The sequence below is a fragment of the Pleurodeles waltl genome, chromosome 9 (assembly GCF_031143425.1).
Source record: "Pleurodeles waltl isolate 20211129_DDA chromosome 9, aPleWal1.hap1.20221129, whole genome shotgun sequence".
NCBI lineage: Eukaryota > Metazoa > Chordata > Amphibia > Caudata > Salamandridae > Pleurodeles > Pleurodeles waltl.
The window spans coordinates 876,236,050-876,258,109 of record NC_090448.1 but is presented as its reverse complement, the minus strand read 5'-3'; the positions used below and the strand labels follow the sequence as shown (position 1 = coordinate 876,258,109).

At 45.7% G+C, this 22,060-nt stretch overlaps 1 long non-coding RNA gene across 1 annotated transcript in view; it reads right to left on the bottom strand.

Moving 5' to 3' along the window:
* LOC138258736 (uncharacterized) overlaps positions 1 to 20,953 on the bottom strand; it is a 70,917-nt gene extending 49,964 nt beyond the window's left edge. Inside the window, exons 1-3 of the long non-coding RNA XR_011198534.1 lie at positions 20,937 to 20,953; positions 10,470 to 10,506; positions 5,148 to 5,184 (exon numbers count right to left, since the gene is read on the bottom strand). This is a non-coding gene — a long non-coding RNA (uncharacterized lncRNA). The remainder of the gene's footprint in view (positions 1 to 5,147; positions 5,185 to 10,469; positions 10,507 to 20,936) is intronic.
* Between the last annotated feature and the right edge of the window lie 1,107 nt (positions 20,954 to 22,060).

The following is a 22,060-nucleotide window of genomic DNA, read 5'->3' as shown; positions in this document are numbered from 1 at the left end:
TGGGCGGACATGTAGCCATTACGTCGGAGACGTTGTGCCGTGGCCAAACTGAAGGTCCCTCCACATTTAACTAGAACGGGCAGAAAATCATATTTTTGTTATCTTAGTATTATTTTATTATTCTGTAAGAACTGTATTATTTTAAAGATGTTTTATTGGCTTTTGTTTTTCAAGTTCTTAACGGAAATAAATATTTTCTGTCTATTAGTAATATGCTGTTTTTGAGATGTGATACTCTCATTTGAACAACATTGTTATGACAATATTTGGGAGTTGTAATACTGATGCTTGCTCAATAAAACAGAATGAAGCCGCTCCTTTATGTTCTGTAAGCCTGCATCTAGCTTCATGCCTGGTTCCTAGAAATGTAAACCATCCGGTCCTTTCATACGTCTCCTGAGGTCACCCAGCATGGGCACAGCCTCAATTTGATCATTATCCAAAGTCAATGAGCAAGGTGCATGTCTGACCACTACAGAATCTGTACAAATCTACTGAAAATGTCACTACATTGGATCTCTGTGGGAGCCTGGCTCTCTACGTAGTGTGCAAAATCAGGCACACTGTGCAGAGAGCTCAGGCAACCACATGTTGGATTACAGAGGTAAAAACTAGACGACCTAATGCTCTAATTTTTTGGGCAGTTTGGTCGAGCAGTTTGGCCAATCTTGGACAAGTGTAAAGCATTTGTACTCACAGTAAAGCATTTGTACTCCATCAATAAAAGAAAACACACACTCAAAGGAATAACTCATGACCAACTACAAAACTACTTCAGATTTTTATTACATTTTAAGACCAAGATCATCAAAATCAGGTAAGTACTTATTACGTTATGATTTTTCAAAGTTTAAAAAAAATAGTCTTTTTATGTGTAATTACGCACCATAGGAATCATTAGGACCAACTTTAAAAATGCATATAAAATCAGGCAATGCATCTACCAATGTATCCTTTTGATTTTAGGTTGAGATCATCAAGCAGTCCCATGGGCCAGCTGGAGGAGTTCGGGCAGTTCCCTGTTTTGGCAGGAAGAGCTACTGGAAAGTCCTTGAAATTGGTGCATGACCACTGAGGGGGACCACCTGGAAAAGCAATGCACAGGCAGACTACAAGGTGAGTCCGATGGGTCCCCTTGGAATGTAGAGGTTGCAAGGGGTGGGGGACCCTTAGAGCACAGCTTGTTCTCCTGTGTAGGGCAGAGGAAGGCTGGGTGAAGAGCAAATAGATGAGCCAGGAGCTGTGCTCAAAGGTGCCATTGGAAGCAGGTCACTTTGTGGGTGGATTGCAGGTCAACAGGGCCATTCTGGGGGGTGGTTGATTCATACGTGTCCTGAAGTCCCTCGACTGTTGCTTGCTGCTGGCCCTTTTGGAGTCCGTAGTGGATTTTTCTTCTCGGTGTCCAACACTGAGTGACCAATACCACAGACTATTGCACGGTTCAGCCGCTGGAGGTCGCAGTGCCACCAAACTTGGCACACTTTCAGGATCTGTCCTCCAGGTCCGTCGGGTGAAATTTGGTCTGGCTGTGGCGTCTGGTTCCTTGCTCAGCAGCTGGTCAGTGAACTGGACTTCACTGCTCTTTGGGTCTTTTGTTGTAGGGAGTGATGCCTTCACTCTGGAGGGAGATCTTTGGCAATTTTCAGAAGGGTGGAAGACTTCTGGGGTTTTGTAGAGTCTGTCCAATGTCCGTGCAACGCCTCAGCGGTGACTGCCCAATCCTCTGTGCAGCAGGGAGGGTTGGGAGCCTTGTTCTTAGTGCAGCAGGAATGCAGTTCTCGAGCCTTGGGTCTTCTTTGTTGCAGGCCTTCTTGTGTCCTTGGAATCTGATCTGCAGATCTTGGGGTGCTCACTAAATACTGTATTTAGTGGGCGTTTAGGGAGTACCTAGTAGTGATCAATGGGTCATCTAGCATAGGGGTGGCTACACCCACTATGTGACTACTTCCTGTGGGTAGAGGTCACTTCCCTTCCCCTGATAGGATATTTTCCTACCATGCAATGATGGAGGAAAATGAAATGGAGGGATCACCTCGCACGCAACACCTTAGTGGTGGTGCAGGCTGGGGGTGCCCACCTCTCCTGTCCTTTGTGTATTTTCCCACTGTTGCTCCTGCCAAAAGTGGGGGTTTGCAACTGGGGCGGCCATCTGCTTCTAACAGCAGGACTGGGGGTTGAGCTTCAAGGGCAGTAAGCCCTTTGAAGCTCATAGGCAGGCCTGTCCACAATCCTGGGGCAGGAGGTGTTATACCTCTGCCCAGAAAGGGTTTGCTCTCTTGAACAAGAGAGCACAGTCTCCCATCCCAGGGTGCTAGAATCTTTTCTGGTGGTGGCAGGCTGGTTGTGACCAGCCAACAACCATGCCAGGGTAATTTGCTTTTGCCAGGGGCAGCTCTAAGGTGGCCCCTTGGTACATTTTGCAATCAATCCAATACTGGTACCAGTTTGGATTTATCTTTCTGAGTTGGTTGATACCAAACAACCCAGGGTACAGAGTGTAGCTCCGTAGTTGTGAAACTCGTACTGACCAGTGTCTAGCACATGTTTGTAAAATGGCTGCTCTGTTCACTTATGTCCCATGTTTGGCAGGGACACAGTAGGGGCATATTGAACCTATATCCACACTTGCAGTATAGTGCACCTTGCCTTAGAGCTGAAAGGTCTGCCAGAGCAGTGACATACCTATATTGCTTGCACTGTGTAGTGGACGGGGCACACAGGCTGTGTGCCATCTCAGTTTTGCACTTTAGGATTGCACCAGGACACTCAGCCTGCAATGGCAGTGCTGGGTGCACTTTGATGCATGGTCCTTGAGGGTGGCACAATCTGTGCTGCTGCCCTCAGGGGTCTACCATTAGTACCCTATGTCCTAGGTACATATGTACCCTTTACTAAGGTCTTATAGTGGCAGCTAAAGGTATTGCTTATTATGTCAATGCATCACAACAGTTTTGGGAAAGAGATCTGGTCCAGTGAACCTGGTTAGCAGCTGCTCTGGGCACTAACAACTTTGAAACCAAATACCAGGCAAAAAGTGGGGGCTAACTATGTCAAAAGATGCCCTTTCTCACAATCTCGAAACATCCTTTGAAAGCAATCAAATTCAGGGATTTTTATACACGAATGTTCTTGTAGCATCCCAAATATTGGTTACCATTTCTTCCTTTCCCAGACATCAGCTCACCCGAAGGACAGCTAATCTTTCATGAGGTAACATGAAAACTGTACTCCATCAATGGACATGACTAGGCACAATGGGAGTTAATAGAATTCATTCAATATTGCTGCAAACGAAACATGGTAAAACAGTCAGGTTAACCTTAATGTTCTAAGGAAACACCTAACTATGTTCACTACATAAACATTTAATTTCAGTCCTACAAGGAGTGAAATAAATGTCATAAATTTAGAAACACAGTAACTGTTACCTCTGTGCAGCCATAGGCTGTGCATGATAGTAGTCTCTCAAGCGCAACTTCTCATGTGCACACATGTGCATGCACCACTCATCACTTGTAACCAGCCCAGTGCCCACTACACTGGCTACACTGCAAAAGCCTTATCGTTAAGGGCAGACACTGGCTTTAAACATGTGAAATTCAATTACCAGGAAACTACAGTGAGTGAGATTCAGGTAGGGAGTCTCACCCAAAACGAAGGTAGAAAAAAACAGGTAATAAAAAACAAAAATCCTAGTGGACTAAGTGAGCAGAACCAGGAGAAAAAAATCTCTGTGAGAAAAGAAGTAACCCACTGTGCTATGCACATAAAATACAGTTTTTTGCATGATACACATTCTTTGAGGCATGCATATTACCATATGCTTCTTGAGTCAAAACTGCCACTTTTCAAACTGTTGCAGAAATGAAGTCACAAATATAAAAACACACAGCGAGAGGCCCCAGTTAGAGAAGTTCCTTCCTACCGGCCCAGGCCTGTGGACCCCCTGGGAATGTGTGACGAACCCCTGGGGGTCCGCGGACCACAGGTTGGGAACCGCTGGTCTACACTATACTCTTTGCCTTTTTTGTTGTCTTCTTTCTCCTATGTTGCCCCACAACACCTTTTTAGGATATCAATTTGTGCTTTACAGGTGCTGCATTTATTCAATTAAAAACTGAAAATACTTCAACTCTAAAAATATGAGACTGAAATACTTTATTAAGGCCTGTTGAAATCCTTTTTCTCCCTACATATGTCTGAAATCCTCCACCTGCATATTTGCATCTTCTTCATAACTGTTTTTTCACTCTGTCCTGCCTGTACTTCCTTGTGTCAATACCTCCTGTGACGGGTCGGACCGGGCCGACTCGCACACTATCTTGACTGGTGCTGCCGCTACCTGCGATAACCCGGAAGTGTTTCCGGAGTCAGCCTTTCCGATAGGCTCCGATCCCTCTCTGCGGGAGCGAGGGAAGTTAAAAAGCCCCGTCGCTGAGTTGAGATGAGGAACGGCGGATGCTTGGAGTGGATTCCTAGAGGCGACGTCAGAAGACTCACCCCGAAGAACCGTGAGGGCTCAGAGGCCGAGGGGACCCCTAGGACTACCAACGATCCTCGAGAGAAAAACAAGACCAGATCAAGGAACCATTGTGGTCCCAACCCGAGAAAAAGACAGCTGACCCCGGGAAGCCGAACCTTATGACCCGCCACGCTTCAGGAGAAGCGTGGCCACGTCAGGTACGGGACCGGGGACAGGCAGGGTTAGGGAGGACAGGAGGGAGGATGTAAATGTAGATATCACGGGCACGGTCACCAAGGGGAGGGAGGGAAACAGATAAGGGAGTAGGGAGTACGGGAACGGGGAGCACGACAAACACAAAATAAAGGTGTACCGGGAGGAAAATAGGTTCCAGTTACTACCAGAATATAAAAGAAAGAAAGAAAGAAAGAAAGAAAGAAAGAAAGAAATAAGTATAATAAGGAAGGAAACTCACGAGCAATAGGAAACCGAAAAAGAATCTACAGGAAAAGAAAAGACAGGAAAGCCCGAAGCAAATACCACTGCACAGATCAGAGTAAGACGGAAGACAGAAAGGAAAGAGCAGAAACAGGGGATCAGGAGAAGATAGAGAGAAAGAGAAAAAAGAGAGAGAGAGAATAGAAGAGGAAAAGAAAGGAAAGAATAATACACCCACTTACCGTACCTATTCTTCTTCTGTCCTCACATGCTTCCCGAGAGGTCTACGGAGAAAGCAGAAAGCAGAAGACGAGAATAGTCAACGAAGGCCAGAGGAGGAGTCCGAACAGAGAAAACCAATTACCACAGACTTACTACATCATAAAGTATTCTACCACTCGAAATAAATACTACTTACCTATAGACTCAACTAGTCATGTGTGCTTGATATCGGTCAGCCTACGACAAAGTGGTGTCAGAAGTGGGATTCTGGAAGACGTCCATAATGGAGGAAAAACCCACCATGGCGGATGTTATTGCACAATTAGCAGAGGGACAACGCCATCTCCAACTAATGTGGGAACAACAGATGAAGGAAGCAAGAGAGGAGCGCGAGGCGTTACAGACAGCCCTTAAGAGCCAGGCCACAATCATGGCCATTAACCAACTAGTCCATGAAACCGCTCTAGGAAAACGTACGGACACCATAGCCCACACTAAAGTGAATCCCAATGTACCAAGCAGCGTCTTACAAAAATATCAGGACCAAGAAGATACCGACTCCTTTTTCCTCAACTTTGAAAGAGTAGCGAGCTCGGCTAGCTGGCCCGAGGATAAATGGGGCCAGTACATTCCCCCTTTACTGACGGAGCATCTCCAAGGTACATACCAAGCCATCAATCCTAGTGGTACTCTCCCATATAAAGAAATCAAGAAGACCATCTTAGGAAGGGTAGGGCTTGATAGTGAGAGCTACCGGTCCAAATTTCGCCACACTAAGTGGCAACCACAGGAAAACCCTTGTACCCTCTACTACCGGGTGCAACATGCTGCCGGTCGCTGGTTACATCCCACCGAAAAAACCCAAGAAGAGATGTTTGACGTAATCGCCTTGGAACAATTTTTAGATGCCCTGCCGAACACAACCCCAAATTGGGTTCGACAACACCCAGGGTTGACCAACGAAACCGCCATTGACCTTGCTTGTGCCTTCCACAGGAGTCCAGACTTCAGAGCCACCTCTAGCAGAACCCCGGTCCCTTCCCCTGTACGCCCCACCACAGGAAAAGGAGCAGCCCCAAGGCCAATGGGGGCTCAAGACCCAGAGCGTATAAGGATACACCATCCTCCACAAACAACTTTTCCCGCTACGGGTCCTCAGTGTTATCACTGTTCGGAGTGGGGACATATAGCCCGATATTGTCCCCAGAAAAAGGACATGGAAGAACCGATGGAGATCGGAGTTGCAAAGGGAAGGGTTTTCTGGGCCGGGGAAAACAAACCCACGTACACACTCCCTATCCTTCTTAATGGTAGGGAAAGGATGGCACTGGTGGACTCAGGATGTAGCCAGAGTGTCATCCGCCAAGAATTGATTGAACCCGGTCAAGGGTTACCACAAGCACAAGTATTGATCGTCTGTATCCCGGGGATCAGAAATATTATCCAGTGCTGTCATCAACTTCCAGTGGAGAGAAGAAAAATAAACCCTCAAAGTGGGAGTGTTGCCTCACCTGGAGGAGGACATTATTGGAACTGACTATGCAGCCTTTTCCCTTTTGTTGACCAAAGCAGGACAAGAGCACACTTTGAGAATGTGGTGGAAGGAAGTCCCATATGACGCCGGGGAGGGAGTAAGCCGGATTCCTTGTGACCATCTAAGCAAACGGCAGAAAAGGATACAACGACAACAAAATGTGCAAAATCCAAACAAAACAACCAGGATGGATCCGGGAATCACAGGCAAAGTGTATACTGTGGCAGGAGATTTCAGACAGAGTCAACGGGACGATCCCTCCTTAAAGAACGCATGGCAGCAAGCCTTAAATCACGAGGAACATGTGGTAGGTCCGAAATTCCTCATCCAGAACCACCTCTTATATAGGATTCACCATGCCGAAGATGGAAGGCAAAAACAATTGTTAGTCCCTAGTAGCCACAGACAACAGGTCCTGCATCTTGCTCATGGAGACAAGGGGGAAGGGCATCTAGGTAGGGAGAAGACAGAGGAGGCCCTACTTAGGCAGTTCTATTGGCCCGGGGTTTTTGGGGATATTCGCAGACATTGTTCGAATTGTCCGAAATGTCAATTGTATAATCCTGCTGCACAACTCCCCGCTCCGTTACTACCTTTACCAATCATAGAGACCCCTTTTTCCCACGTGGGCATGGATATTATCAGGCCCCTCAACCCCTCCAGCAAGGGTTGGCAATATGTCTTGGTGTTGGTAGATTACGCCACACGGTATCCAGAAGCTATTACACTCCCCAGCATGCATACAAAAGTAATTGCACAAGCCATGATTGAGTTTTTCTCTAGGGTAGGTTTCCCTAAGAAAATCTTAACCGACCAAGGCACACCCTTCATGTCCAGACTAATGGCCGAAGTGAGTAAGACCTTAGGAGTAAAGCAGATCAGAACATCAGTATATCATCCACAAACTGATGGTCTCGTGGAAAGATATAACCGGACAATCAAATCTTTACTCAGAAAACGTATCAACGAAGATGGTAGAGATTGGGAAAAGAAATTACCCTTGGTATTGTATGCAATTCGCACACACGTACAGTCCTCTCTAGGCCATAGTCCTTTCGAATTGTTATTTGGGCGACCACCCGAACCCTTCTCGAGATGCTAGCTGAACAGTGGCAGGAGTCAGACGATGAGATTAAAGATCTCCTAACATACACCAGGGAGTTGAGAGAAACCCTACATTCCGTATGGGAAAGAGCACACAATACCTTGCGGGAATCCCAAGAGAAGCAGAAAAAGGGGTGACACTAGGAGTGTGCTCCGTAGTTTAAAAGTAGGGAACAAGGCTTTAGTACTCCTTCCCAGTAGTGAGAACAAATTATGGGCTCGATGGCAAGGACCATAAGAGGTGCTCGAACAAATCAACCCCACATCCTATAAACTGGCCCTACCCCACGGCCACGGTAGGGAACAAATATATCCCATAAATATCTTTTCAAAATGGCAAGAACCCATGAGTGTCCAACCGGTCCTCTACATCACAAATAACAATACCGAGGACATCCTGTTCCTCACCCTTCCCGTTTCACACTATCCAGAGGAGTTTAGACCTCAAACTAATGCAACTCTTCCAGATACACAGCTTGTACCCCTCTTACACGTTACCGAATCATATTGGGATGTTTTCTCCAAACAACTTGGTCATACCCAGCTAGCTGAACACACGATTCGAACCAAAAATGAGTCTGTATCCCGACAAAGACCCTACCGCATCCCAGAAGCTAAAAAACTCCTCATAGAACAAGAGGTCCAAAACATGCTGAGAGCAGGGATCATAGAACCCTCCAATAGCCCCTAGTGCTCACCTGTAGTCGTGGTCCCAAAACCAGATGGGAGTACTCGGTTTTGCGTAGATTATAGACGGGTCAATAAAATGACCTATTTTGATGCCTACCCCATGCCACGTGTTGATGAACTTCTTGAAAAATTGGGACAAGCCAGGTTCATGTCCACCCTCGATCTCACAAAGGGGTATTGGCAAATCCCCTTGAGAGTAGCAGACAGGGAAAAAAGGCCTTTGCAGCCCCATCTGGTCTATACCAATTTACTGTTCTCCCTTTTGGGCTGCATGGGGCCACGGCCACATTTCAAAGACTCATGGACAAAGTACTGCGTCCCCATCAGCCATATGCAGCTGCGTATCTAGATAATATTGTAATATACAGCAAGACATGGACAGAACATCTAGAATACTTGGGAGCGGTTCTACAGGCGTTACGGGAAGCCCATTTAACAGCTAACCCCGAAATATGTAAGTTAGGATTTACGAATATCAGATACCTTGGTTATGTGTTAGGGGAAGGACAGGTTCGTCCCCAGATAGAGAAAGTAGACGCCATCCAACAAATACCCCCACCAAAGTCTAAGAAGGACGTACGTGCTTTCCTCGGTTTTGTTGGATATTACTGGCGGTTTATTCCGCAATTTTCGACTGTAGCAGAACCCCTCACCAACTTACTAAAGAAGTCTACTCCCCAAACCTTCTCCTCGCTCCCCGAAGCTGCCCGCAACAGCTTTGACCGTCTGAATAACGCCCTGTCCACCGACCCTGTGTTATGCTGTCAGGACTTCCAAAAACCTTTTTTTTTTTTTACAGACAGACGCATCTGATGTGGGACTTGGGGCGGTGTTGTCTCAGACCAAGACGGATGGGTCCATCCACCCTATACTGTATATTAGTAGGAAATTGCTCCAGAGGGAGTTGCACTATCCCACCATTGAGAAAGAATGTTTGGCTATTAAATGGGCAATTGAGGCGTTGCGCTATTATCTCAGTGGGCGAACATTTACACTTCTTACGGACCATGCACCTCTCACCTGGCTTGCTCGCAACAAAGACTTGATCGTTCGTGTTCTAAGGTGGTTTCTCTCTTTGCAGCCCTTCTCATTCCAGGTTCTACACTCTCCTGGCCGCCACATGTTGAATGCTGACTTCTTATCCCGCTACCCTGCTCCTGAGCGTCATCGGCTGCAGCTCTCTATGGGGAGTGTCTGTGACGGGTCGGACCGGGCTGACTCGCACGATATCTTGACTGGTGCTGCCCCTACCTGCGATAACCCGGAATTGTCTCCGGAGTCAGCCTTTCTGATAGGCTACGATCCCTCTCTGTGGGAATGAGGGAAGTTAAAAAGCCCTGTTGCGGAGTTGAGAGGAGGAACGGTGGATGCTTGGAGCGGATTCCAACAGGCGACGTCAGAACACTCACCCCGAAGAACCGTGAGGGCCCAGGGGCCGAGGGGACCCCTAGGACTACCGACGATCCACGAGACAAAAACAAGACCAGATCAAGGAACCATGGTGGTCCCAACCCGAGAAGAAGACAGCGGACCCCGGGAAGCCGAAATATAGGACCCGCCACGCTTCAGGAGAAGCGTGGCCACGTCAGGTACGGGACCGGGGACGGGCAGGGTTAGGGAGGACGGGAGGGAGGATGAAAATATAGATTTCACGGTCACCAAGGGGAGGGAGGGAAACAGATAAGGGAGTAGGGAGTACGGGAACGGGGAGCACGACAAACACAAAAGGTGTACCGGGAGGAAAATAGGTTCCAGTTACTACCAGAACATAAAAGAAAGAAAGAAAGAAATAAGTATAAGGAAGGAGACTCACGAGCAATAGCAAACCGAAAAAGAATCTACAGGAAAAGAAAAGACAGGAAAGCCTGAAGCAAATACCACTGCACAGATCAGAGTAAGATGGAAGACAGAAAGGAAAGAGCAGAAACAAGGGATCAGGAGAAGATAGTGAAAGAGAAGAGAAAGAGAGAGAATAGGAGAGGAAAAGAAAGGAAAGAATAATACACCCACTTACCGTACCTATTCTTCTTCTGTCCTCACATGCTTCCGGAGAGGTCTACGGAGAAAGCAGAAAGAAGAAGACGACAATAGTCAACAAAGGCCAGAGGAGGAGTCCGAACAGAGAAAACCAATTACCACAGACTTACTACATCATAAAGTATTCTACCACTCGAAATAAATACTACTTACCTATAGACTCAACTAGACTTGTGTGCTTGATATCGGCTAGCCTACGACACCTCCTTCACCATGCCCTCCCTCACACTCTCCCACTCTCTTCCCCTCTCCTGTAAAGACAGCAGTTTATTTTGTTTTAGCACTGACTATATTGCAGAGCTGCTGTTTATACCTGCTTCACACACCTTCACATAAAATGGTAATTATAGTTGGCACATATGTGACCACTGCTGTGTGCGCTGTGGTGAGGCAAAGGACGAGATAAGCATATAATCTAAACAGTCTTATACCCACTGACACAGGTAGTGTGAGAAACTCACACTTCGTTCAGCTCAACTCCAGAGCTCTCAATTGAGCCCCAGCATGAACATCCACTCACACCCAGACATCATCTAGATGCGTAACGGTCATTCAACTCATGGTATGCACTATACAAAAGCCACATGTTGATTGAAATAGTATGGAAACACAACATCTGTAAAAAGCAAATATTCTTAAAATATTCTTAAGAAATACAAGAGTAAATAAAACATGAAACGTAAACAGGACAGCATTTCTGACATGTATTAATTTATGGTTTTCTATAACCATTGCTGAGAAATCGATCAACTTTTGTGCCTGTGTGTTTTACATATCCTGATAGTGAAATACTGCTAAATTTGTTTTTCACTAACATGGTGGATTGCCTTGAAATATATTTTAAGTGTAATTTCCGATTAGGAGCAGGTAGTTTTGTTGTTCACTAACATGGTGGATTGCCTTGAAATATATTTTAAGTGTAATTTCCCATTAGGAGCAGTTAGTGATATGGAGTTTGGGGGCTCTGAAGTCACAATTTTAAAATACAAATTTTGGTGAAGCTGGTTTTTGAATTATAAGTTTGAAAATGCCACTTTTAGAAAGTGGGCTTTTTCTTGCTTAACTATTCTGTGCCTTTACCTGTCTGTAGAATAGGTATGGGTATGGGTCAGGATGACAGCTAGGCTATTTGCGCATTCACTCTAGACAGTCAGACAAAGGGAGCTGAGGTATGCCCTGCACATCCTGATGTCCCATCACCAGGCTGACGGGTCTTATTGAGCTAGTGGTGGGAGGATCTGACACTTGCACCTGCATAGGGCTGTGCCTGTTCTCACACAATGCAGTCTCAAACCACCTTGAGTGTGTCTGGGGCCAGGACAGGGAAGAGCAGGGTCTTGTGCACTTCAAAGACTTCTCTTTGAAGTTTGCCTACTTCAAAAACAGATATGGGTATAAGTACTGGATCTGTGACACCACATAGTTAGAACACTTCTGGACAGAGAACATTCTGCCAGGAGGAAGCGCTGAATGCTGTAGGAGGGACTGGCGCTCTGCCTATTGCTTTGTTGTGCTGGCCTGCTGCCTGCAGCTTATGTCCTAGGAGTAAAAGGACTGGACATTGCTTTCTATATCCTGCTTTCCAAGGTTCTCCAAGGGCTTGAACTGAGCTTGCCTCCTGTTAAGAAGTCCCAGGGACATCAAAGACTTTATCTGCCAATGTCTGGCCTCTCTTGCTGGGAGTCCTGACTTGTCAAGTGGTGCAAAATCCAGTTCCTGGACCCTTGGAAGTGAGCTCTGGTGCAGCCAAGAAGAAACCAAGCACATTGAGTCCAGAGCAACTTTGGAACCGGCATTGCTATCTGACTCCGTGATGCTGCCTGCACTGGAGCCATGGTCCCCACTGAGTGCAACGACCGCATCCTGTATCCCAGACCCAACGCTGCTGCAGCGCCTCCGAAGTCTCGCCACAGGGTGGGTGCCGTGCCACCAACATCCATGACACCGGGCTCTGACTCCACCGCAGCAACTGTGACCCTGTGGTGTGATTGGGATACCGCATAGATGACTCCTCACATCTTGACCGCCTGGATTCATGCCTCCAGCTGGGTCATAAAGACCAGACACCTCACCAACAACGCTGCATCACCTCCCCTACAACCGTATGGAACTGACGCCTCACATCTCCTGCCTAGCAGTAAGGATTTGACACCTCACCCCCCCCTCCAAACCTTCCAGTAGCAGTAAGGAATAGACTACGCACCTGCTCCAGCGATGCCTCACCTCCCTTAATCCATGCAACCTCTTTGTTTCCTGATTGTTTTCCAATGTACTGTATCTGGGGTCCATGCAACCCCATGACTGGCACACACTCCCTTGCAAGTGGTGTAAGACTGTTGGGAACTCTCCGTCAAGACGCCGTGAGACCCCAGTTGGAGCTACTGGGTTTCTAAGTGCTTTACTGAGACACAGGGCCTCATTACAACATTGGCGGGCGGCAAGCTGTAACCGACGGGCGGCCGCACTCCTGCGGTGCCCATTTCGACATCCCCGCTGGGCCATCGGGAGGAAACCGAGTTTCTGCCCGCCGGCCCAGCTGGGATGTGGGCCGCAACATGGGAGCCGGCTCCAAATGGAGCCGGCGGTGTTGCGGCCGTGCGACGGGTGCAGCTGCACCCGTCGCGCTTTTCACTGTCTGCATAGCAACGGTTCAAACCACCAGGAAAAGGCTGGCGGTCGGGGACTCATAATCCCCTGGGCAGCGCTGCTAGCAGCGCTGCCCTGGCGGATTACTACCGCCGGGGCCGTTGTGGCGGAAAACCGCCGGCCCCGGCGGTGCGACCGCAGCGCTTCCGCCGCGGTCATAATGACCCAGGAAGCACCGCCAGCCTGTTGACAGTGCTTCCGTCATTTTAGCCCTGGCGGGCTTGTACCGCCAGGGTCAAAATGGCTCCCACAATCTTTGAAAATTTGTATCTTGTGTATGTTGGAGTTTTGTCATGTTGGTCTTGTTTTATTCAGACAAATATTGTTCATTTTTCTAAACTGGTGTGGAGTAGTTTTGTGGTGTCTTCACTGCGTTACTGTGTGTACATATAGTTTATACATTGCCTCTAAGAAAAACCTGACTGCTTTTACCAAGCTACCAAGGGGGTGAGCTGGGGTTATTTTAACTGTGTGGTTTCCTTACTCCCATTAGAGTGAGGGTCTCTACTTGGACAGGGCACAAACCACTGCTAACTAGAGATCCTTTTTCTTACAGGCTGGAACAGCAGGCTGGATGAAGCAGGTCTGAAATACAGGTTCAGACTGGATCATGATACAGGTGAAGAAGTTGACATAGAATACTGTGTTACAATGCAGCACATAAGCTTCTCAGCAGCCTCATATACCTAAAAGACAGGAAGTGAACATGTGAAGAAGGAAAGGCCATTATGGATTGCTAAGCAGTCCCAAAATATGTATAAGAAACTATTTGGCTGATTTCTGCTGGTAAAAGGTAAATACTTATGTGGAATAGTATGCAGCACACAAGGCCCTCTGACATATAGCCAGTACCTTGTATGTTGCCTTTCACACACCAAAACATTGTTACATCGAGGAACATCGACCTGCACACAGTCTATACGGGTCCAGAACAGAGTCTGAGCAATGTGTCCTTAGCTGCAGGCATAAACCAGGGACTGCATGGGACAGTGGAAACTCTTTCAGGCGTGTGGAACAGCCAGGAACTCGAACAGTGTGGAGCTCAACATCACAAGTGATGAAGGCCTGCGTCACCTCGGTGAATGACATGTTGGGAACAAGCTCATATCAACTATTCATGTGAAAAAAATGCTTTTCCCATGGAGAAAAAAATGAAATCAACTGATGCTCCCACAGTCTTTCAACATGCATAAATGCACATGTATTTTTATGCAACCAGTAATGCTTCAGCATTTGAGTGAAAAGCAGTAATAGTAATACATGTTTTCAAGGAGTACTCAGTGGAAACAGTGGCTGACTCAGATTCTTTGGCATCATTTTCACATTTTTTGTGAATTAACAAAATCGTAAATTTACTTCAAACATTGAAGGAAACCAATACGATTAACTTTACCTCTCTGAAAAAGCTCATGTCGCAAGTTCTTTTTTTTAAAGTACGCACAAAAAAAGAACAGAAAATGGACTTTGGGTCATACCCTTTCAACCACCGGCTTTAATGTGATTGTCATGATTTGTCATTGCTTGGAGCAGCTTTCCATGAATGCCATGCCATTTTGAGGATGGTAACCTTTACCATATGTGTCTCCATTAAGTTTTGGTGAGGATACATTGAGCAGTCCATTTCTAAGACAGAAACTTCAGCATGGTGTGTAACCTTTAATTTACAGATAGTATGTGTTCTTTGATGCATTTACTTTGCTGACGGAACATTTTAATTGCTGTTTTATATCTTTTTTTTCTTAGGTGTGCATGCTGTTTGTATAACTTAACCTGTAGTGAAAAACACTGTTGTTCATTATTTTCCTCTTTGCATTCATTCTGTTGTACTTTGCTGTCTTTAGGGGCAGCGTTTGGCAAGGGTGAGCTGGGCCAACACCCAGGGCACAGTCCACCAGCGAGGGCGCTGGATTTTCCTGCAGCAGTCTCCCTATGACTAACGTCAAAAGAAAAGTGTGTGTAGTGTTGCATGACTATGAATGACAGATCCCTTTTGGCTTCTGAGGAGCTCTGTAGAGCTGTGGTGTAAGTGTTATAATGTGGTGAATGCAGGTTTAGAATGTTGAGTTGACGGTTACACGCAGATGATTAAAGATGTGTAACACATAGCTCTGTGTGTGGTGTATTCATTGGCGGGTACCCAGGCTGGGGAGGATGCTACAACTGGAGACTTGATAGGGGATAAGTAACTCGAACATCAACAGTGCTCTCCCAGAGAGTCTGGTGTGGTCCAAGCAAACTGCTTCTGCGTGCCAGGTGTGCCTTCGTTTGATGTATGTGGAGTGAAAGTGCAACTCCAGCCGGTGTAAAGTGTTGAAGATGAAGAAAGCTTCACTACGAATTCCACGCATCGTTGGACAAGAACTTACTGGAAAAGATGTACAGAGAGGTACTGTGTTACTATGCAATATAAAGCTACACAGTAAACAGAGTGCTAATTCTAAAGGCGGCCACAAACAGATACAGAAAATAGTGGTAGCTGACAGAACAATTGATAACAAAGCATACTGTCATTACACTTACCAGAGCCGCAAGCAGAAGAGCTCTACGACCTCAGTGGCAGGCGAGGAGACCCAAGAAGAGGTACAAAGGTTGTGCTTACTGAGCTGTCCTATACCTCAAGCGGCACACCACCAAAGCTGCCAGGTGGCAGCTCAGCACAACTCTAGAAGTCTCCAGAAAGTGAAGGGCTCCAATGGTGACCAAGAAAGAGGTCACAGTACCACAGACTATCCAAGATGAACCAAAGGCCAGCACTTCACAAGGCCTCAGAGATGGTGTGCATGAACAAAGTCACTGAGACAGCCAAGTGGACTTGGAAAGAACTCCTGTTGCAGTGTCAGCAAATCCTGTGAATAGTTACACTGCTGCCACCTTCCTTAACCCACCACCACCATTCGACGCCACTAAAAGCAAAATACTGGCAAAAGATGGCCTGCTTGGGTAGAGATATTTGATGATTTAATTGATGCACTAGAAGAAACAGATAAAAAGATAATTAGGTAGCTGAAGAATCTTGCTGGTAATGGTGTAAAAGAAGTCATAAAGAAAATGCTGCGAGCTGATGAAGCTACGTGCTGTAAAATTAAAGAAGCTTTGAATCTCAAGTTAAATCAAATGCCGAATGTAGACTAAAGAATGACAGAGTTGGTGACAACAAAGACAAATTTGTTGAGAGACTGGATACGCTTATCAAAACCGTAGGCTCAATTAATTTAATGATGAAGAAGCAATATGTTTCTGAGTTATGGAGGGATGCTTATCAGATTCATTCAAACAACAAATGCTGAGAGAAACTCTTAGTCTGGAGCGAGTTCTCATAGTTGCCAGTGCTGAAGAACGTATTGATCGGAAAGCTGCTGAAATGGAGGCCAAATGTGCCCAAAGCTAGTAAGTCAAGAATCTTGAAAGCAAGAATAAATACAGACCTGAAGTTGATGTCACCAAAGGAAAAGAAGTTGTGTTTCAGGTGCTGATTTCCGTTTCCACACAAAGGTAAATGTCCCGCCATTGGGATGATAAGCAAAGGATGTGGAAAGGAGAACCACTGTGTAATGGTTTGCACGGCAGAGGAAAAAGTAAGTGTGTCATAGCGAGACAACAAAATAGCTGACCGAACATTCCAGAAGTGATGTTCGACGCACGTCCACAAGGCTAAGCAACACCATCAGTTGAAACAAACTAACACCAAATGAAGTCGATCATCACCCAAATCATCGTCAAAAAGTTTGTATTTGAATCAATTTAAAGTGAAGATGATGATTGTGCAATGTCTATGTTTACTGCCGAAAAAATGCACACATGCTGGATTGGCAGCATGTGAAGAAAAATGCTAGTCAAAGGAAAATCAACATAAAAAACACCAAAGTCATTCAAACATTGTCCGAAGATTAGATTGAAAATAAACAGTTGTTCCAGAACTATCTTCATTGACAGTGATGCGTCAATAAATATTATGCCTGAGGAGAAATATAATGAACTATCTCCATTGCCACGACTGACGCCACTGAAAACTAAAGTGTACACATGGGCTGCATTAACACCCTTGAAAAGTAAAGGTTCATTCGTAGCGACTATGAAACACAAGAAAACAAAAGTGCAAGCACCCATCCACGTGCTTCAAATTACGGCGTCAAGTGCCTGGTTACTCAGTTTCAGCAGGGCTGCTAATATGGGACAGATCAAAGTGAATCACAACGTGAATGCTCATTGCGGAAATAGTAAGTCAGTTCCCTTTGTTGTTTCAAGGGTTAGGAAAACTTAAAAACATGAAAGTACAATTGCATATTAATAGTCTGTCATGAATGCTTTCAACTATAGCGATAATCTCTTAGTTTTCAGAGTTACACAGAAGGAACACGATAAAGCTCTCATGCAAGTGCTTACTTGATGTAAGTTTAACACTGAATGCTGAGAAATGTGAATTCAATAAGACAGAGCTAAAATTATTTCGCCATATCTTTTCTGATGCAGGCATGAGACCAGATCCAGTCAAAGTGCAAGCGCTCTCAGCTGTCAGTCCCACACAAGATATTTCCATGTGACACTCATTCCTTGGCATGGCCAGTTACTTTTCCAGATACTTACAGCACTTTGCCACTGTGAGTGCTCCATTGACAGAGTTCACGAAAAATAATGTTTCATTTCACTGGTCAAATGAATGCAAGCAAAGTTTTAATAGATTCAAACAAGCAATGAAAATGCTACTGAAACATCATATTTTGATCCAAAGCTAAATACAGATGTTGTTGATGCTAGCCCAGTAGGGTTAGGCGCAACCCTTGCACAGCACAACGGACATTTAAATGCTCTAAGACATATTGTGGCAAATGCAAGCAAGAGTTTGTTCCAGACTGAACGTGCTTATTCAGAACCTGAAAAAGAGAGTTCAGCAGTGGTGGTGGACATGTGAACATTTCCACATGTCCTTTACAGAAAATCTTTTACGCTTGTCACAGATCGTCAAGCATTGCTGACCATCTTTGGGAATCAAAAAGTCAAGATGCCTCCATGCATTTAATATTTGGGTCTACGAGTACAACTACACTTCTGTGCATAATGCAGGGATCAATCAAACTCTGCCTACTACTCCAGAGTGTCTAAACAGTGTCTACGTAACCCTTGTAAGACAGCTGGAGCCTATTTGAATGTCCTTGCGAAATCAAATATGCCTGCTGCCATTTCGTTGGAACAAACTGTCACTGCCATGAGTCAAGATAGTGACATGATAAAACTGAAAGACATTACCCATGAGTCATGGAACCAACATCCTTGGCCTCTTACCGGTGACAGTGAATAGCAGAAGTTTAGAAATGCCAAAGAACTGTCCAGGACACAGAAGGCATTATCCTGAGGGTTTTGAGAATTGTCGTTCACGAGATTCAGCGACAACAGATAACTTAAGTGTCCCAGGAAGGACATCCTGGAATTGTTGCCACTAAACAAGCTCTCCAAGATCGAGTTTGGTTACTTCATCTTGATGAAAGAGCTGAAAGAGAATTAAAGACCTGTCATCTATGCAACTGCCAGTCATTGAAAACTACTCAACACCCTATAAGCATGTCAGAGTTGCCAAAGCATGCATGGGAAAGAATTGCTGTTGACTTTTTCGGTCCCCTTGGCAATGGACATCACTTGATGGTGATTGTGGATGAATATTTGTTTCCATTAGTAGACGATCTCTCATCTATCACTCAGGGAAGAATCCTGAAAGATTAAATGGCATCTTTGTGACATGGGGGTATTTCTGCATTTTTTAAATCTGACAAAGGCACTCCTCAATGGTTGAGAATCTAGAGACTTTCTCAATCTGCCTAATGTGAAGCATCAGAAGAGCACACCTCTGTGGCAAAATGTTTTATGAGTACTTAAAAAAAATCTGTACAGTGTGCTGCATTAGTAAAGCTCGACCTCAGGACAGTGTTGAATTCAACCCTACGAGCTTACTGTTCGACTTCTCATTCGACCACAGATTAAAGCTTTGCAGCGTTGATGTTTGGGAGAGCAATGACGACCAATTCACCTCAATGGACCAACACAAGATTGAGATCTGAAGAAGAAACTTGTACAAAAGACTTGGATTGTAAAAACAAAATGAAGGCCTATGCAGACAAGAGACAACACACAAAAGACATGGCCTTCTCAAGAGGAAATTGAGTGCTTGTCCGTCAGCTGAGAAAACATAAGCCAGATGCTTGATTTGATGCCAAGCAATTCTGTTTTGTAACCATCAGTGGACCCATGGTGACTCCCCAACATCCAGGGAAATCCATTACGCGGGATCCCTTGCATTTCAGACAGGTGGCTCATCGCGCATCAGATACTGATGTCAATGGAGAGACAGGTTCAGAAAGGACAATTGGAAAACTCTAGACTGCCATTTCTCCTATATTGCCAACATAGATCATGGACACTGCTGTTGCTGATTCGTAGTTTCTGAAGACACGATCTGGAAGGGAAATCAAAGTGCCAAGAAGGTATATCCACGAGTTGTGATTGTGTAGATGTTTGTAAAAAATGTAATATTTTATTTAACAGGTGGAAATGTAGTGTTGTGTGAGTATGAATGACAGAATCCTTTTGGCTCCTGGAGAACTCCGCAGAGCTGTGATGGACATTTTAGAACGTGGTGAAGTGAATGCAAGTTTAGGATAATGATTTTGTGGTTACACGCAGACGAATAAAGACGTGTAATACATAGCACCATATGTGGTGTATTTATTTGGTAAGTACCCAGACTGTGAATGACGCAAGTGTGGAGGGGCACCAAATTTGCTTTCGTCCCCGGGGCGTTCTGACCAAAAGCCAGCCCTGGCTGTCTTGGAAACATACTGTAGCACTTACAACTTTTAAGTTCAGAGTAAAGACAACTGTGTGAATAGTCTTTTTTACAGATGCAATGAAAATCTGGTCGCTTGTCAAAACATCTATGCAGTACATTGCCGCATATCCTTTTTAAGGTCTCTGCTTACAAGTTTAATCTTCCACCTGCCTTTCATAACACTCTTCATTGATGCTACAGCATAATTCTACTAATACAATCTTTTCAAAAGAGGGGCTCTTCACCTACCTTCCTGTAGCCGAAGCTGTATTTTCCTTTTTGGGACTTTCTTTCTAAGGCAGATGGGGACAACATTAACAATCGCTCAACTATTAGCAAATGATTCCCCCCAACAACAGGTCAGACCTGCGGGCTGTGCAGTGCTTGTTGTACCTGCTCTTAAGATGATTTGATTTATGACCAGACTACCTGCATCGAAGTTTCTCTGTGTGAAGTGCGTTGCAATTCCTGCATGTGATGCACTAAAAACTGCTCCATATGCGCTGCGACGCTCAAAAATGAAAATGAAACATCATAGCAGGTCTGGCATTGTCATGCCAGCGTACTCTCAAGCTTTGGACACTAAATACAGGACAGTAACATTTCCTTTACACAGGCTATTCGTTTTCAGGTGCAAGTGTGTGAAAATTATTGGGTTCTGCAATATTTTTTTAACAGATGCAATGGTTTTGTTTTTGTCTAGCGAGCTAAAGCCACATAGGTCTTCACTAAAAGGAAGCTACGATTTAGAGGAATAAGGATAAACACAAAAAAGCACACCTTTTTACAAAGCAAACTTGCACACCATTAAAAAGCGAATTATGTTATCTTCTTTGAAGAAAAGTATATAGCTTAAGGTACACAAGCGTCTTGTGGGGCCGATGGATATACAACACATCATCACTCAGTCTTCGGCTATCCCTCCCTGTTTCAGAACGATCACGGCGATTGCGCATTGGCGAACACCAGAAAGTAAGTTTTCCCACTCTGCAGAACTCCCGCATTGACTACCGCGTTGCGTCCACTCCTCAAGCAGCTGACGTGCCCCGTCCACTGCCCCCATGGCAGCTAAGCTCGGTTCCCTCCCTGCCATCCAAGCCGCACCTCCTCTCCAGTCGAATTGCAGTGGGTCTGAGGCGTGGCCACACGCCGCAGTCAGGCGTGCAACGAGTGGGAGGGGCTACGGGCCGCAGTATAGAGGAGGAGGGCAGGGCGTGGCTTCTTGGCGCTCGGGCGGGGCGGTGAAACTGTCACAACGTCACAATCGGAGTGAGAGGTGGGCGGGACATGCGACACCGAAAGAAGGTCCAGGTTGGGTTGAACTGCTGGCGGAGGGATACCGTGGTATAATAGGACGGGCGAGCAGCCTGACGCTTCCGAGCACTCTGTGGAGCCGCTTCAGCCGGGAGGGTCGTTGCTTCGTGCGGATAGCAGAGCCGGCCGACCCACTCACAACCCTCCCCTTACGGGCCCCATTTACATCTGTTCACCGAAGACCTAAAGGACCTTTCTGCAACCACAATGGTAGGTAGACCATGTGCATTGACCCACTGATGGCCAGGGGCCCTTCGCGCGTGCTACTCCGTTGTTTTCATTTAACCTGTGGGGTTGTCCTCGTACAACGCGGCCTGTCCTCGTTTGAGGACTGTTCGTGTGGCTGTGGTGAACGGAGCTCATCGAGCCACCTTGAGAGGACTGATCTGGAAAGTTCAGGTCGCGTGTATCATGGTGTGTGTGTGTTTTTTTTCGTTTTTTTTTTCTTTTGATAATCGAGGCATGCTTTACTGTAACTGGGGATAATTTGATTGAGTTTGTCTCTATTGTTAAATTGTGGTTTCGGATACATCACAGATTCATTGCACATGGCAACCCGATCCCATCCGGTTAGTTTTGTAAAATCCCTTGAATATTTTAATTTATATGGCCTTCCAGTTTATTTTGTTGTGGTTCCTGAACAGCATTTGACGTAGACGACACGGTCGTGACACATGCTCGAGGTCTCTCGTTATAGGGAGGCACTTTACGTTTTTCGCAGCAGTGCGATCTTTCTGCAATAAAGTTGCTGGTGTGCTCGGCGATTTTAGGATCGACCCAGCTCATCTTGACACCA